Source organism: Podarcis cretensis (assembly GCF_951804945.1).
Source record: "Podarcis cretensis genome assembly, chromosome: 1".
Taxonomy (NCBI): Eukaryota; Metazoa; Chordata; class Lepidosauria; order Squamata; family Lacertidae; genus Podarcis; species Podarcis cretensis.
Genome location: NC_137170.1, coordinates 70,067,264 through 70,085,964, shown reverse-complemented (window position 1 = coordinate 70,085,964; position 18,701 = coordinate 70,067,264). Strand labels below are relative to the sequence as shown.

Genomic DNA, 18,701 nt, shown 5'->3' with positions numbered 1-18,701 from the left:
CATGACCGCAGGAGGACACACACCATGAAGGTAATGGGGCAGTGCTCCTGAGGTTCTGAATAAAAGAACACCACACTTTCAGGGGCAGGTGTACTTACTTTGATGAGGTAATTGCAGGGGGTTGTTTATTCCTCCCCTTTTAGAAAAACTTAAAAGTCATCACTCCAAGCAGCAGCTAGCCCGCACTCTACAATCCCTTTCAGAATGTGGCCAGGATCTACCATTGTTCCCAGAGGCATATGGGCCACAGTTTTAAAGGGAACTGCAGCTGGGTATGAGCACAGCAGAACCACCTGTGGTTTAGTAGCTTAGCTTTTCTACAAAAAAGAGGAAAACTTCCTCACCCACAAGATTTTAAAATCTTTAGGGAATGGTTCCTACCAAGCTCAGGTGTGCTGAATTGTTTACACACACACAGAGTGGTACCTCAGGTTACAGACACCTCGGGTTACAAACACTTCAGGTTACAGACTCCGCTAACCCAGAAGTAGTACCTTGGGTTGAGAACTTTACCTCAGGATGAGAACAGAAATCACGTGGCAGCAGCGGCAGGCCCCATTAGTTAAACTGGTACCTCAGGTTAAGAACAGTTTCAGGTTAAGAGGTAAATAGATAGATAGATAGATAGATGATAGATAGATAGGCTGAATGCTTTAGTTCAGCACTAGTTAACTTTTTTTTTTCAGACCATGAAACTGTTGAAGTCCGCATTACTATACTGACTCCTGTGCTCTTCAGAGAAAGTTGTTCTCCCACAGAGAATATTAATGTCCTAGGCTAAGCCTTGTTACTAGAGACTTCCCCAAATCAGCTGAAATGTCTGATCCACTTAGGACATATTCCAGGAGGCTGGAAAACAAACTGCTCTGGTGGTTCAATCTTGAACAATTCCATGTCTGCAGTTGGGAACCGGTTGTAATGTGGAGTCAGGTTTTGCTGAAGCTTGTTCATTCAGTACTTTGCCTTTGCTACTTCACCCCTCCCCCTTTGCTGGTTATATTCTGTACTCACTGTTGCTAAGATCCTTCAGACATTTCCTGAGCTCCAGTGACAATTGGTAATTATTGGGGGTTGCTTTAGTTTGCAGCATCATTATTTGTTATGTAATTAGTAACGGGAGTTGGATGTGACCACCCTAAATGTTGTTGCTAACACTACCAACACAAGTCTTGCCTAATTAGTTCAACAAGGGCCACTTTCCTTATATCCCTCCCCAATCACTGAGGTCTTCAGGGGAGTGTCACTGTGAGTAGTCCCTCATGGCTCTGATGCATGGCTTGTCTCCACCAGGAGGTGTGTGTTTAGTATTGTGGGCCCAACTCCTTCCCAGCTGAGGCCAGACAGGCCTCCCTCCCTACTAAACATCCAGCACCTACTGAATTCTCTTTTTAAAAATCCCAGCAGGCATTCTAATTGACGTTTGATTTTATAGTTTGAATTGATATTTATTTTTTGTATTGTATCTCTGAAGACTGCTTAGAGACGGTGGTTAAGCAAGATGTGATTGTTTAAATAAGTACACAGCCTCATCGCCAATCTGTCCCCATCACTATCTCTGGACATGGGGTTAAGCCTTCCTACTGGGCAACTGTAGCTCTGTTTAATTAGGCACACACCTGTTGAGTCTGCAGTGTGCAACGGGACTTTAAAACACCCAACCAACCTCATACACATACCTCCTAGATCATGGCCATGTGCCCTTCTTTGGATATTCTCTCTCTCTCTATATATATAATCTGAAAAGTCGACTGGGCAGGCGCATAGGTCTCCTGCTCACAGTCTTCCCTACTATGGTGAGATTTGTTGTATTTCTACTTAAATTATAGTCGTTTACTTCTAAATTTACATTTATGCAATTAGCATATGTAAATTATATTCAAATATTTCTGTGATGCATAAGTTGCCACCCTGTTTGAAACTTGTGTGAGAAGTTGCTTCTGCCTTCTTTTGATCCTTTTCCCCCACAGAACCTGACATTTCATTGGAGAAACTGAAATGCATTTCTGATGTCTGTGTATCATAAATAAATCCCCACGCATACTCATGCAAACACTCATGCAAGTACACACACATAAAAAAATTGCTTGGATGTTACTGGCCATACTCAATGGCAAACCTTGATATATGCAGTTTTCTCTATTTCTCTCTAGGCTGGTGGGGAGAGTTTCCAGGGGTATTTCTGCAGAATGAAAGTAAACAGTACTAGCTTTAGAATGCCTTGAATCATTAAAACCATCTCTCATATCTTTTCTCCAAAATCCTGTTTCAGAAATTGATGGCGTAGGTTCAGAAGCACTTACTGATCTATGAACAAGAAGAACAGGTTGACTTCTAAGGTGTCACATTTCTGAATCTGTCTTATCTTATATTTACTTGCTCCTTTTCAGCAGAAGAAAAGTCTTCAATTTTTTTGCACCCCACTACCTATTATTATCATTATTATCATTGGATAACTTTGATATACCTTGGCAGGTTAGCAGTATCACAGTTTACTTTGAGAGAGATGCCCGCCTATTTGCCGGTCATATACTGAAAATCTTATAGCACTTCTATACAGAAGACACTTTTATGTGTGGGGTGGAACCCATGAAAAAGGCATGTATTGCATTTATTTATGACCCAGGCAGGTGCATTATGTGACCCATGAGGGCAACAAAATAACCAGACTGTACAACGGTGATGGGATAAAATCAAGTCAAATCTTTATTGACAGCTGCAGGCAGGGAAAGGGTTGGCATGGCATTCAGTCTCACGATCAGATCGTCATTCCACAAGCCCCCTGTTGATGGAATGGATCCGCTGGCTTTGGATCGCTCCAAACCTGCTCCATATGAGTCAGCCAGTGTTGAACCTTGTCATGGTGCAAGCCAAGCAAGCAAGGTCTCACTGGGGGACCAGGGTTCAGATTCCAACCAGGCAGATACCGAACCCACGCTTGGGTTTGCCGTGGTCAGTCCCCCCCTCAGGCCCCTTATGGGCCCCTATACTGTATTAATCCTGACCAATGTCATTTCCACCCTCATACAATGTTCTTCCGCTTAACAGAGGAAAGCCATGATTTCACGGAGAGAAAGGAGAAAAAACCAAGTGCCAATCAGGTTGGGGGGATGGCATCCCCAACCTGCGGCCCTCCAGATATTTTGGCCTACAACTCCCATAATCCCTAGCTAACAGGACCAGTGGTCAGGGATGATGAGAATTGTAGTCCAAAACACTACAAGCCGAAGGTTGGGGATGCCTGGACTATACTATAAAATGATCTGAGCAGCACACCAATATCAAACCAAATTAAAAGGCCTCTGTTCATACATATACTGACTTATTAAACAAAGATTTTTTGTGTTTAGCATTATGTGCAAACCAAGCTATAATGTGGTAAACTGCCCCAAATCTGTGACTCCTGTGCTTTGGTCTTCCTGCTTCTATGCATTTCTGGCCCTTCTTTACACAATCTTGATGTATCTAAAGTTTCTGGCTATCAGCAATGAACCTGTTATTGTGTTTTGTTGGGGGGCAGAAATCAGCTGGAAGTTCATTGGCTGAGGATAGCCCGCAAAACAATTTTATTCCTAGCATCCAATAGCTCTACCAAATTTTAATTAAAGATTTGGCAACAACTTTGTCTGTGGTTTCATTGGCAAGGAAAGAAAATGTAGTTGTTTCCAAAAGCTGGATGAGAGAGACAGATTCCATAGCTTCATGGTGTATTTTTCTTTTGGTTTTATATGCAGTACCCTGCTGGCAGCTGCTTAAAAAAGCAATGAGGCACTGTGCTCATTTGATTCCAGGGCTGTCTCATGTACTTTTTTGCCTTCTACAAAGCTTCACTGCTGTTATTTGGTTATCATATGTTGAAATCCTATGCAGCTGTATTTTTTTTGTTTTGTCTTCAAAAAGTCTATATATTTTAAGGAAAAATGGGATGTTAGTTTCCGAAAGGCAGAGCCTGTGTGCATTGTGCATGCACGCGTACTATGTGGGGAAGACCCAGAAGTAGGTTTTTTCCCATATAGATAACATTTCATTTGGTTCTGAGACCTGGTTGTTTCTCAGGTCTCTCTGTTGTGACTGGAGCTGTCATACCCACCCAAACCGCCCGTGATTTCGGCTCAGAGGTTTCTCTCTGTCTTCACCGCCAATGGGCTCCATGCCCTCTCCTCTGCTGCTGCTTGAACAGAGGTGAAAGTAGGCTTTATTTCACCTGGGTCAAAGACCCGGTTCAGCAGACCAACCCACATGCATTTGCAGACACAAACACACACAGGCTGAGGGCCTCAATGGCACTCCTCTGAAGGTTTCACCTTAGGCAAAAAAACCGGCTAGCCCCCATAACTATAGGACTGGCTTGAAGCACCCAGGGGGGAGTGAGCGGCCATTCCTGCACAACATGTATTTCATACACATAACATTTCCTGAGGGCTCCTAGTCTTTGTTTCTTTTCACCAGGCCATGCCGAGGTGCCAGAATGTTTTATTACAAGATCTTGTATTATATTTGTAAAACGTAAATCACCCTTTGTCATGAAATGATCACAGGGCAGCTCACAAGAGAGAATGAAACTTCTTGTTGTTGTTGTTTAGTCATTTAGTCGTGTCCGACTCTTCGTGACCCCATGGACCAGAGCACGCCAGGCACTTCTTCCACTGCCTCTCGCAGTTTGATCAAACTCATGCTGGTAGCCTCGAGAACACTATCCAACCATCTCGTCCTCTGTCGCCCCTTCTCCTTGTGCCCTCCATCTTTCCCAACATCAGGGTCTTTTCCAGGGAGTCTTCTCTTCTCATGAGGTGGCCAAAGTATTGGAGCCTCAGCTTCAGGATCTGTCCTTCCAGTGAGCAAAGCAGTGGACAAAGACAACAGAATGAAACTACAGGCATGTAAATATAACTTGTATTTTTCTAAAACGTATAATTGTTTTAAAACTGCTGGTTTTGTTTAGATGTTAACTTCCTTTTAATGTTTGCTTTTATCAATATTTTAAATGAATATTTTAGATTGTCCTTAGAGGTCTTCTGTGGAATAAGCAGTATATACATTTTGTTAAATCAGAGGCGGATTTAGGGGAGCACGACCAGTTTGGTCGAACTGGGTGCTGAGCCTCAGGGATGCTGCAAGGATGCTACAACTATCATTTAGAATGGAGTGTGATAGGTGGGAGGCACTGAATTTTAGCGTCACATAGGGTGTTGCTGAAATTTGAGACCCCAAGGCAAATCAGTCAATAACGTTAATACATCAAACTACTTAGAAAATATTGTAGTTAAGCACTAAAGTGGTACCTCAGGTTACAAACACTTTGGATTACAGACTCTGCTAACCTGGAAGTAGTACCTTGGGTTAAGAACTTTACCTCAGGATGAGAAGAGAAATCGCATGGCAGCAGTGGGAGGCCCCATTAACTAAAGTGGTGCCTCAGGTTAAGAATTGTTTCAGGTTAAGAACGAAATTATGTTCGTAACCAGGAGTACCACCGTATATAAATGGCTTAAATAAAAACAAACAAATAATTAAATTGTTTTTTAAAATGAACAAGATTCACAGATCATAGGCAATCCTTTCTTCTCAGAAACCATTCAGGGTTACATTCTATGGGAGAAATAAGACAGTAATGGACATTTTATGTGTTTGGTGCATTTTATTTATTGATAAAAGTTACATCTCATTTGCATCTTATTCTCTCTCACACACAAAGTGATAAATCAGCTAGTTGAGAAATATACCTTTCCCCTGTTTTGAGAGGCATCTTTTAAAAAATCCTAGGTGCTGAGCTCTGTTTGAACATTCTTGGTGCCTTGTGTGTGGGCTGGGAATTTGGGGCCCATGTGGCAGAGCCTGAGGTATTCATTAAATTTTTTATTGTTCTGAACAGTGACAAGCATCTTTCCTAGAGATTTTGTACATGTTTAAAAGATACACTGTGGGGTTAAAAAAGCAACCTCTTCTGTAAAGCAATCTCATACTTACCTGTTTATAAAAAGCTGTGGACAAAGCTGGAATTGAGTTTATTATGAACAAAAGCAGTTTCAAAACAGTTGTTATGACAACCATCTGAGTCACATCATTAGACTCACTTTTTGCTGTGCCGGCTGGGCTGCTGCCATCACCACCCTCTCGCCTCAAAATATATATTTTAGGCTTTTAAAATTTACATATAAATTCGTACATGAAAAACAACAACAACAGCAACAGCAGCAGCAGCAACAACAACAACTATGGCTTTGGAACCCTTCATAAAAGGATGTTAAGCACTTTATATTCATTATCTCATTTATTTTAACAATTCTCTTGCAAGGAACTCATTTCAACCAGGAGTGAGTTTCTCAGGCTCCTGAAGAAAATCTCCTCACAGAAGCAAGTTCCCACTGGGTGCTGGAAGAAGAAGAAAAGCTATACCACCTTTGCAATTTCAGCACCAGGGATAGTGTGTTCTTGGGCACAAGAATTTTGCTCCATCATAACCTGAATCCATAAAGGGGGGGGGGGGTATTTATTTCTAGGGATGTCTCTTTTCCTGACATGACTTTTATGTAAGGCAGAGTGAAAATGGCATCTCAAAATTTTCTCTATTTCTGAAGGTCAAAGTAGGGGAGCACTGGGCTGGATATTCTTGAGGGAGAATGTGAAATTCTCTTAACATTTCTCTGCAAGGAGAATGTGCCTTTTTTCTTTTCTTTTCTTTTCTTTTCTTTTCTTTTCTTTTCTTTTCTTTTCTTTTCTTTTCTTTTCTTTTCTTTTCTTTTCTTTTCTAAAAAAACAGCACTCAAACCCTGTGTCTTAGATGTGTGACAGAGTCCTGCAATTATGGGGAAGACCGTTATTTTTTCCATTAAAATGAATCTTGTGATTAAGCTAAAATATTTATCAGTGTAACAAAATAGCCTCGCGGTATCTGTGGTATCTCATTTCTTCCTATGTAATGGAGAAGAATGCCTCAGTTTCTGTCAAGCCTGCTGTGAGCATCCATTTAAATGACCACTCGCCAAATACTTTACATCAAACGAAGTGTACACATTCATATTAGAAGCAGTTGAATCTGTCTGCTTCTTAAGGGCAATGAACTGTCATTGAAACATGTCCATCTGGAGAGAAAAAACCCTATCCCCCTACCTTTTTTGAGAGGTGGGGGTTCATTAATATTTTTTCAGCTTTGTGCTGCAGAACATGGAGATACAGTCAGAATTTGTATTATCACATGAATGAGCCATGGATCTACTCCAGCTCTTCAAACCTGCTTGCTTTCCATTGCAGCGTTACAGCAAGCCTAACCATGTCTACTCAGAAGCAAGCCCCATTGCAGCCATAGTTGGTAACAGAATTAAAATGCCAAAGGAAGGCGGGGCATACAAGCTGGATGCTTTTCTGAAAACTAAGGAAACTGCCTCTACTGTATGGCCTGAAGGCACATGGTATTAGTTTCTTTAACATATTTATATTCTGCCTTTCTTCCTCCATGGTATGTGCACTGAGTTCCCAGGTGGTCTGCCATGCAGCAGGGACAGAACAAACCAAGACCTCTATAACTTTTAGCAAGGTGGCTGCACCGTATAACCTCAGACTTTACTGAAGCTATGCAGCCTGAGTCTGGTCATTGCTTTCATGGGAGACCCCCTGGGACCCCCATGGATGTGGCCTTGAGTTTCAGGAAGACAGATAGGGTATACATGAATAAATATGATACATAGTTGCTCTCAAATATTAAGCTGAATAAACTAAACAGCAAGCAATGAAACCTGCAGTGCCAATGAAAGATACCCAGAAAAAAAATCATTAGACTGTATTATTTCCAGACCACCTTTTAGCAGCAACAACAAAATGCCTGGAAATCAGAATTGTAGAAGTTTAAAGTGTTTTCAGAATAAAACAAATGAAATGCCAGCATGCCTCCTTAGTAAAGATGACCAGTATTTGAACTAATACAGAAGGACTTTTCTTAATTATAGCCTCTGCCTGTTGTTCGGACAATTGTTTAAATAGCTGTTATAGTTGTACTTTGAAAAAATAGATAATTCCATTTGACAGTCCTTTAATCTCTATATTCAAAACCTCCAGAAATTACAGCCCTCTATGGAATTGTTGTGGATATATGTAGTTTTTGGGAGGGTGGTAAAACAAGATCGCACAGTTAAAAGCCTGGCACCAAGTTATTTTTTACAAAATAATATACCTTATTAAAGAATCATAAATATGTCAGAAATGAGAGCAGTAATAAATGGTTTGGGTTTGCAGAGTAGAGTTTCTGTTTCCTCTCTACTTTGAAGTTCCAAGGGAAAGTGCAGTGAGTTCAACACACACTGATGATGGTGATGATATTAATATGATAATTGTTGTTGCTAGACTTCCAGCTTGAGAGTTTTGAGACAATGAAGCACTACAAACATAAGAAGAGTTTGTAAGTAAACCATTTTTAACCTACCAATCGTATGACCTCTTTCTATGCTAAGGGAAGAGGGAAACTTTGGAAGCAATTTAGAAGGGGATATTTAAAAGGTCAAACAGCCTATGTTTTCAAACTTTACTTTGCTGCATTTTTTGTGATTTTAAATCTCTGCTAGGGAGTACTTGCCCTAAACCTGAATCTAGGCATCCAGGAATTCTTTTTATACCTGTAGCTTTACTTCTACCAAAATTCCAACACCAACAGTGAGGATCAGGCATTGCACCGGGTTGTATGTATATTCCTTCCTTAGGCCTCATCTGCACTATACAGTATCATGACTTCCCACCAAAGAATCTTGGGAACTAAAGTTTGTCAGGGGTGCTGTGAGTCACTAGGAGATCCTTGTTCCTCTCACAGAGCTATAGTTTACAGAGTGGTTTAACAATCAAGCCCTCTTTCCAAGGAACACACTCTCTGGGTGGATATCAGGTATTATTATTATTGAATTCATATACTGCCCTATACCCAGAGGCCTCAGCAGTTCACAGGTAAAGTGCTGTTTCAGTGGTGAACCCCATCTTGGGAACTCTCTCCCACTGCAGGAGGTGCTGATGGTTTTCACTGCTATTGCTTCACTTGTTAATTTGAATGTTTTATTGTTTTATATATATTATTTAACTGATGTTGTTAGCTATTTTGGAGGGTTTTATTTTATTATTTTTAATGTAAACAATTAAATGACTGTGCCCCTATTCTATTTCCTTTCCTTGATAAAGCTTCTCGTGAACTCCCTCCCCTGTGCGACCTGCGACCTCTCATTTCCCTCTCATTTCCGCAGTCATTGACATGGAAATGAAAGCTAAATCTTTACCTCTTTGGAGGTTTCTGTACATACATGAAGGGTCAGTGCTCAGAAAACAGCTTTATAACGATGTAGTTGTTGTGAGCTATATGTGGCTATAGTAACGAAGCAGATTTTCTTAAAGTTAACTTGTTTGTTCAGTTTCTGATCCTTCCGTGTTACAGAAGTTCATTATTCAGTGAACCTATCCTGAGGGTGGCAGGCAGATCTTGAACAAGCAAAATAAGATTTTATTAGCTTCGGACAGCATCTTGGCACATGGATCTTGGGAAAAAGCTGAAATAAATGAGCTCAGTGGTGCTACCAATTATTCTCCTGAAGCACTCAGTAACTAGAAATCCTAAGGCAGTAATGAGCTAGCATACGACTCTCAGTGCCTGACTACCTGTGGTTTGACTTCCCTCAAACAGCTGGGCTACAAATTGAGTTCACTGCTCTCTGGTTGTGACTTTCCACAGGTTTGAAAAACAAACATATCATCGTAAATCATTTGCTCCTTGGTCAGCCATAGACAGCTGGTTCATTTCTAGGAATGGTCTAGATGCTGGCTTTTCTTATGGATTCCAGCTTTCCTCGTGGCCTAATTGCCTTAAAATAAATGGACTGGTATCTCTCAGTATTGTGACCTTCTGGCAGGCTGTTTCATAAATGCTGCTGCTATGTTTACTCTCCAGTGAGGTCCCATTTTTAATTTTATTCAGATAAATTTTATGTATTCAGAAGTGGCATTGGGCAGCTGTTATGCCATTACTGCACGCCCACATGAATCAAGGTTAAGGATCTAAACTCAAGCAGTTGTTCTGGAGCTATTCACTTCAATGAGAGGAAGTAAGTAATATTGCTTAAGATTAAGAGCACATCACTTTTCGGTTATTAAAAGGAAGTCTAATGAATTTGCCCATCATATTTCTTGCCCTCTGCCACCACAAATCTAACCATAAATAAGACCTAAATTGCCTACAAACTTGACCTTACACACAGCCACGTGTCACTGAGGTTTCTGGGTAAGAGAGGCTGACTTGAAAGAAAAGCTACTCTGTTCAATGCACACTATTTTTATTTTGAGGTCTACAAATAACTGTATGTACATATACATACAATAAGAGGTCAGTTCTCACACTGGGAAACTTGTCATTCTCTTTGTACAATAAAACAACAATCAACAGTGAATGCTACAAAGAAAAATCTTGATACAATCGTTATCTTTCTTCTTCCTGGACTGCTAAACATTCAGCTTGCAACCTTGAAACAGACAAGACAGGTGCTTGGTGCTTGTTTCTTAACTTCAACCCCCCCAAAAAAAAAACAACAACAACAACAACACAACAACACCCAACACAGAATTCAGAATAACAAGAATAGCTCTACAGGCCTCTGAATTCCCTTGGTAAGCAACAGCAGAAGGAATATGAAAAGTAACAGCACTATAGTAAAGCTTAAATATAATGCAGATTTTCTATTAATTTTACCTCAGGATATCAGTAACAGGGGCAGATTTTCTTAAAGTCTTCAGGTCAGTTGACTGTAGACTTGCTTTCAGACTTTATGGGCAGAACCAATACAATAGGAAGATACATTCTTAATGGCCTCCATTTGGCATCCATAACATAAGAATTGGCCCTAAGACAATTTAAAAAGTCTCTTGAAGATTGACTTTAATACCCAGAATGAAGGTGCTTAGGTTTCTGTTTATGCTTCAGCTTGCAGCTTATGGCCTCCTTCTGTTTTGCATTGCTTGAGAGTTTCATTAAAATCTTTGCCCTCCTCTGGTTCTTCTAAAGGATATTGTTGTTGTTCCTGTTTCTTTGTTGCTAATACATTTCTATTGTGGCAGTAATTTTTATGACTTTAATAGTATTTTCCTAATGTCTTGATGGGTAGGAAAGATGCTCTTTAAATCCGTAAAAGAACAATGCCTCTATCTATCTTGACTAGGATTCGTAGCACACATTGCGCCTCAGGGATTTCTACTTGGGTTTAAAAGCCAACACAACACAAGTACTGTGTCTGAGTTAAGGACTTGACAGCTGTTAAGATACAATGTGTAAGGGCAGCTGAGGATAAGAGCCACATGGCAACCAATTCATTGTTCCAGAGTCAGATGTTCATCATCTGGTGGCTGGAGGAAAGACGGTGGAATGAATTGCCTGTGATGTTGACTGTTGAACATCTAAGTAGCAATCACCCTGGGTTTTAGATACATAAATATGCAGTCATTAAGACATAATAAAGTCATATCTTCTTTTTCCAGCTGCCTCAGTGTTAGAAGCATCTTGTAATTGCAAAATACCTACGTGCCTATACACACTTTTTATTTCTGCTTTAAAAATACCCTTTTAATGCAAGTATAAGGACTGAGATCAAATGGACTCCAAAGTTCATCACCCATTCTGTGGGCAGCAAATATGGAAGACCATGTCTCTGACTTTTTCTAGGGGTGGCAAAATTTGGGTGGCTGCTCATCTTTAGCAGTAGAAATGAGATCTTCACTTGTTTTGCTTTCTTATTTCTCTGCCCCATTAGTTAAGGAAATGGTGGCGACCCTAGGATGGACAAAAGTCTTCTATCAAGTGAATGCATGTTACATCTTGAAATGATTTCAAAAAGTTCTCCCACTCCCATGCATTATAATTGTTGCAGGTAACATCTCTGTGTTCACACCAGATATGGAAAGGATATATTTCACATGCACACCTGTCTGTATGTATCTAGAAAAACTAGGCTCATTCTTCTTTTCATGACATGTTTAAAGACTTACATGAATATTATATTTTTCCACACTTTATACACTTGCTGTGGAAAACAGTCCTATAATACTGGAGTATCCTGCAGAGTGCCACTGCCCAGAATATGGAGTATGGATTAGTCTGTAACTTTGCTCAAGATATTGATGATGCTGTATAATTGAGGAGTGAGGGAAGAAGAATTCCTTCCAGGCCTGAACTTTAAGAAGAGTGAAGTTGCTGTTTATGGAATAGTTGGCTGTTCCCTTGCTTTCTTTGAGTGTGGTGGAAGGAGCCACATCACTGCTTTCGTGCTGTGTTTCACCTTTACTTTGGCTGTACTCCCATGACTTACAAAGGACCTCCTGTCTGCTCATCACAAAATATAATGGCTCTGCCCTACAGAGCATCTGTTTTGGGACTGAGCCAATCAATCCCAAATCAGAAAAGCAAGCCTCCTTGGCTTCCGTGAGCTGAAATGCAGCAAAAGAAGGCCAAAGACCTTTTCAAAGGAACAGAGCTCTGTGATTTAATCTCTCCTGAGAGACTTCGATCAAGAGTTTAATACCTGAAGACATCACTCTTAAGAAGCTGGGGCCTTTAAATCACCCATGCTAGGCAGCTGTTGTTGATTGTGAGGCCAGACAGAGCCATAATAAGGAGCACTACAACAGTTTGAAGCCCAACTGTTGCTATTAAAAAGTATTGTGCACTCATTCTGCCAAAGCAGTTACTAGATGTCAGATCAGTTGTTTTATTTTTGTGGGGGTTTTTACTGCTCTGTTTGTGAAGTCCTTTCATGTGTCAGTTTGAATGGATTGGGGTTGGGAATTTGGAAGAATTGTCTTTGCTTATTAGTGGACAAGAAGAGTGTGCTTTAATGTCTATTACCATGAGAAAATACAAGACGGATTCACATGTTTATCTCTGAGGTGGTAACTGCTTCATGACATCCTCACCATGTTTTCAAGTGAGGAAGTGCTTGTTTTGCACAGGAAAAAAAGTACATATAAGAAAACACTGTTAAACCCTCCCGGCAGCATGTGTTTGTGTGTGTCATCCAAACATAGGAAGAAGGAGCAATCTTCTAGCAAAAGTCATTGTATCTGATGAATACAACCTGGAATTTTCTACTGTGGGGACGAATATCACAACAGTCCCTATTTTCCATGGGCTTACAGTAAAACAGTGTCCCTATTTTGCCACTGTTTTATTCTTGGAGAAAGTGTCGGAATTCCTCTTGTGATTTCAGCCTCTGATCCCTTGAAGCTAAATATCTAAATAGAGAGATGGTGATACCTTGACTGTAAATAGAGATGGATTTGAAGTGTGGAAGGTGGGGCAGGGATAGATCAGAAACCAACTCTTCATGCCAGTATGAACTGAGCCCAATTATCCCCTGACATTTGGCTTGGTTTGACTTGTTGCCAGCTATCCTGGATTTCTCTGCCCTTGGTTTCCTTTTGCTTTCCCTTTTCCCAAACTTACAGAAAACATTTTCTAAAATATATCTGAGAAAACTGAGATAATGATAATGTTAGACACATTATGACTTACCTTACTTTTTAAAATATTCTGTACATTATCCTGATGAAGATGATGCAGCAGAAAACATAAAATGTGGGGGAAAATATTTTGTGTTGGATTGTCTGAAAACTGGATGACATATCCTAATTTTAGAAGTATAAAGAGAAATGAAGTTTTAAATGCTCTATGTCACAAACTACAGGTAGTCATCGCTGTAAATTAGTCATCTATAATCTACATATTAAAAGCCGATTTGGGGCTGAGTTATCCTCACACCAAGCCAGCAATGCTAGCTCTAAATCATTGCAAAAAGGAGCTACACCTTCAGTGAAGTACTTCTGCTTACATCTCTTCATTATCTGCCCTGTCTTTGTGTATTTTTGATGTATTGTAGGGACTGAGAAAGGATCACTTTTCACTAACAGAACAGACCTGGTACAGAAACATATAAGAGATCTGTAGAGTAACTTGAGGTGTTCCTACTGGAGACCTCCAACTTGGATGAAAGAGCCTTCTCACATTTGCTTCAGCCCACCATACATATGAAATCTCTCTAAAGACTAATTTACCATGTTCTTTCAGAAGTATTTTAAATTAGGGCATGTAGTTGTGTTTGGGGTTTGTGCCATCTGCAAGAGTTTCTTTCTGTGAGAGGTCCAACGTAGACAATTTAGGTCCAGGAGGCACAGCTGTTGAGTGTAGAAATTAAATTCAAGGATTTTATAGAGCTAACAGAACTGTTAAAACAAAGACTCCCTTTTTATCCTCCTGGGAATGCCTGCAAAAAAGAAAATCAAGCATGCATGCTTTTTTTGTTTCTGAGAAGGATGGAGCAGCAGACACTGACCTATATTTATGGGAGGCTGCCTTGACTGTATTGTGTAGTCTTTTGCAAGGGCTCATCCAGACTTTCATTTGTGCCACAATTTATAGGCACACATCCATGATTACCAGGCACATGTCTGAGAGGTTTTTGTTGTTGTTCTTTTGCTGCTTTGCCTGGGAAAAACCCGCTCTTTACTGCTGAATCAGAACAAACATCAATCTGCAGAAACCTGATTGCCATTTGTTCTGATTCAGTGGTAAACAGTGGGTTTCCCCATGGAAAGCGGAGGGACCAAAAAAACAAAACAAAAACCCTGCTTGAACCTGTGCCTGGAAATCATGGACCTGTGTCTACAAATGATGGCACAAACAGAAATCTAGATGAGCCCCAAGTCTTTTGATAAAACCAGTTGATGCATCACACATGGCTAGTTTTTGTGGCAAAAGCAAATATTGCCCCAGATAGAGGGTGCTGTAAATCTTTTCAGCTTTTCACATGATCAGAACAATCACATGGGGCATCTCAATGGCAGCACAAATCAATGGATTATTGGTTTGGTTTGTTCTTGTTTTTATTATGTATTTTGGGGTTTTTTTGCTGGATTTTTTAATGCTGTGAATTACTACCTTGAGATCTCCAGATGAAGGGCAGCAAACAAATTTAGTAACTAAATAAGTAATATATTGTGCACCACTGATTTACTTCCACAAAGAAGCAGCTCTGGGTAACTTGCCTGTAGAATAAGTCAACCCTCAAATGTCTCTCTCATTCATCATTGTTCTCAGATGGTAGAGTAAGATGACCCAGTTTTGTGCCATTTACTAACCGATTATTGGATTTTGGTTGTGTTATTATTCTGCTTTACCATTAATTTTCTTGTTTCTTATAGGACCAGTGCTACCATTAGGCAGAGTAAAGTGGCCACTTCAGGCAAACAATTTGGGAAGTCATGAAAGGGCATCAAATTGTAAGTTATTGAATGCATTATTATCATTACAGTACTTTGACTGTCAGGGAGAGGAGGAAAAGTTTCTGGGATTCTCAGTCTCAGGTGCCAAAATAATGACTCGCTTTAGTACTATGTGCATTGACAGGGTTGCTGGCAGGGAGACCATTTTCTGTCCTACCTCAGGCAGCAAAATACTTTAGGCTAGCCCTAGTAGCTTGTAAGTGTAGACAACCGTAACATTCATGGTTTTGTTTAGAAAAGAACACTAGAGTAGGGAAAATGGCAGGTCAGCAAATATTTTAGGGCAAGGGGAGGGGGCTAACCTGTGACTTTCAGATGTTGTTGGACTACAGTTCTCAGCATCCCTGACCATTGACCATGCTGACTGAAACTGATGGGATGTTTTGCACAGTGGCAGCTGTCCTTGTGTTTGTATTTACACAAGCAAATGCTTGCCTGGCAGCAACTGCTTTTGTGATGTCAGAGGTCGGAACATGTGTCTCTTACATACTAAAACTTTCCACATCTAATATATGTGATTTCCTGGTTCGATGTTTCCTTGTCCAAGTACATATTCAGAAAAGACTTGGACAACGTGTATTTTGGAATGCCTTCCACAGTATCACCAATATTATTATTACTTCACGGGTTATCTGCCGTCCCCAGAACATAGTGTTTTGCATCTATCTGTTCATTACTATGGGGTTTTTTTTTAAGCTATTGTTTCTGTCAGTTCCAAATATATTTCTTTAATGATTCAATTAGGGTGCCAAGCAGAACTAAATGGAAAACCTTACTTGAATCTAGACACATCTGTGCCTCTGTGGCAGTCTTCTTCTCTGTTAAAGCTATTCTGTAATGAAGAATGCAGTGGTCCACTTTTCTTCCTCCAGTTTTGAAAAGAAATCTGGTACCCCATGTTCCTGTTCCTTAGTCAGGTCCTGCTACTTCTTCAGACAATTTTTTGCTTATTTAAATGAGAGGCAAAGTATGGTATCACAGTCAGCACTGGAACTACTTGGGACTAGAGTATAGAAACCATATATATGAGTCTGAATATGGTTTGGCTACTACATTTTGGAATTGGAGTAGAGCTCTACAAATATGTCAGTGCCACCCAGACTTGTGGAGTAGGTCGCTTATTGAGTCAAATTTAGAACACAATATCCTATCACACACCCTCTCCAGTTGGACATGGTGCTATTCAGATGAAAGTCACAAACGATAGTGAATAATGCATTTTGTAACTTGACGTTTTAGATGCTTTGTCAGAATTTAAATCCTTCTCTGTGTAATCTAAATTCAAATAAAACTGCTGCTGCTCACATCTTCAAATGAAAATGCAATTTTGGCAATAAACAAAATTGCAGTTCTTTGCTGTGTTGTTGCATATTGAGTTTGAAAACATTACGTCTCTTTATACTTAGAAAACAAGCATAAAGATATTTTACAGCAATTAAAGACAACAAATTATTTCTTTTTGCAATGCTCAAAGAAATGACTTTGTAGCTTCCTGCTACCCATCTATAACTATGCAGTAAAAAAAAGGTCCCCATCTGTGCAAGTTGGTATTCTAATCTTACTATGCATTGTACTGTATTGCAGCCTCATTGAGAAGTGATAAATGGCTTGGCTCAGGACACTTCAGGGACCAGCTTCTCCCATCCTAGCCTGCCCAGTACCCGAGCTGCTGAAGACCCCTTCCTTGTGTTCTGACAGCAGCCCGAGGCATTGCTACTTGGAAGGCGGAAGAGGGCTGGTCTTCTCCATGGCCATTTTCACCCCCTCTCTCCATATTTCCATAATCTGGCTGACGCTGCTTTTTAAAATTATTCCAGCTGATATTTGTTTTTTGTTCTCCAAGTGAATTTTTATTGTTTTCCTTACATATTCTTTTCCAACAAATTGTAATAGCACCATACATTCCCTTTGACTCTGCCGAGTCGCGACCCCCCTCCCTCCCCAAAACTGGTATATTTATCCTCTTTCCATCATGCACATCATTCTCATATTAGTACTATTATACATTGGAGGTATTATGTCAATCCTGCTAGTGTCTTGACCTCTTTACAATTCTTCTTTAAATATTCAATAAATTTACTCGTTATTTTGGTATCTTTGATCTCCCTGGTCTCGGATCCTCCCTGACAGTTTGGCAAGTTCTGCATATTCTGTCAACTTCGCCTGCCACTCCTGAATAGTTGGTATATCTTGTACTTTCCATCTTTGGGTCAGAAGGGTCCTCGTGGCAGCTGTAGCATACATGAACAAATTTTGATCTTCTATTTTAATTTCTGTTCCTATTAAGCCTAATAGACACGCTTCTGGTCTTTTGGGGAAAGTATATCTAAATATTTTTTTGAGTTCATTTTAAATTGATTCCCAAAATTTTTTTACCTTATCGCAGGTCCACCACATATGGAAATAGTCCCCATCTGCCTTTTTACATTTCCAACATTTTCTTTCTTTTTTCCTATACATTTTAGCTAATTTTACTGGCATCAAATGCCATCTATACATCATTTTGAGCAAGTTTTCCTTTAAAGCCATGCATCCTGTAAATCTTGAACCCTCCTTCCATAATTTTTTCCACGCATCCAATTCAATGTTATGCCCAATATCAATTGCCCATTTTATCATTGATTCCTTTACTTCTTCGTCTTTTGTATACCATTCTAGCAATAAACTATACATTCTTGATAAAATTTTATCTTTACAGTCTATTAACTCGATTTGGAATTTCGATTTTTTTATCTTCGAACCCATTTCTCTTTTTATCTTCCTTTAATAAGTCACTGATCTGGTGGTATTGCAGCCACCCTGTTAACATCTTTTCAATTTGGTCATATGGTTTGAGCTTTATCCCTTGGTCTGTTTTCCTAGTAATATCCTCATATGTTACTCTTTCCCCTTCCATGTTTACTTTTTTTGTTGTCAACACCTCAATTGGTGATATCCACCAGGAGGTTTTTATTCCGATCCCATACTTCATATAAAGATTTCCTAATCACATGGTTTAGAAAACCTTTATGTACCTTTACTTTGTTGTACCATAGGTACGAATGCCAACCGTATCTATTGTCGTGGCCCTCTAGATCTAATAGGTCAGTGTTTTCTAAAGTCAGCCAATCTTTTAACCATCAGGGTTCTCCTTGCTTTCTCTTTGAGTCTGCAGTCCAAATCTTTTTGCAAGTCCAGTATGTCCAGTATGGCTGAGACCCTCTTCACTTAAAATGGAGGAGTGCGATGAATTATTTAGTGATTTGCCTCCGTCCGACAGAGACCCGTCCCAAGCCGATCAAAAGACATCTACAGTACTTTTCCCCCAGTAGTCATTTCAAAAGTAGCTTTGCCTCAACACTTTGTAATTCGTGTTCGAGGGCTTAAAAAGTAACACTCACTCAGTGGAAACTTTTTTTCTCTCCTCCTTCCTCCAA

At 40.0% G+C, this 18,701-nt stretch overlaps 1 long non-coding RNA gene across 1 annotated transcript in view; it reads left to right on the top strand.

Annotated features, from left to right (window-relative positions):
- The window catches only part of LOC307211025, a 56,635-nt gene that overhangs the window by 35,851 nt on the left and 2,083 nt on the right, over positions 1 to 18,701 (top strand). Inside the window, exon 2 of the long non-coding RNA XR_013836247.1 lies at positions 15,205 to 15,282. This is a non-coding gene — a long non-coding RNA (uncharacterized lncRNA). The remainder of the gene's footprint in view (positions 1 to 15,204; positions 15,283 to 18,701) is intronic.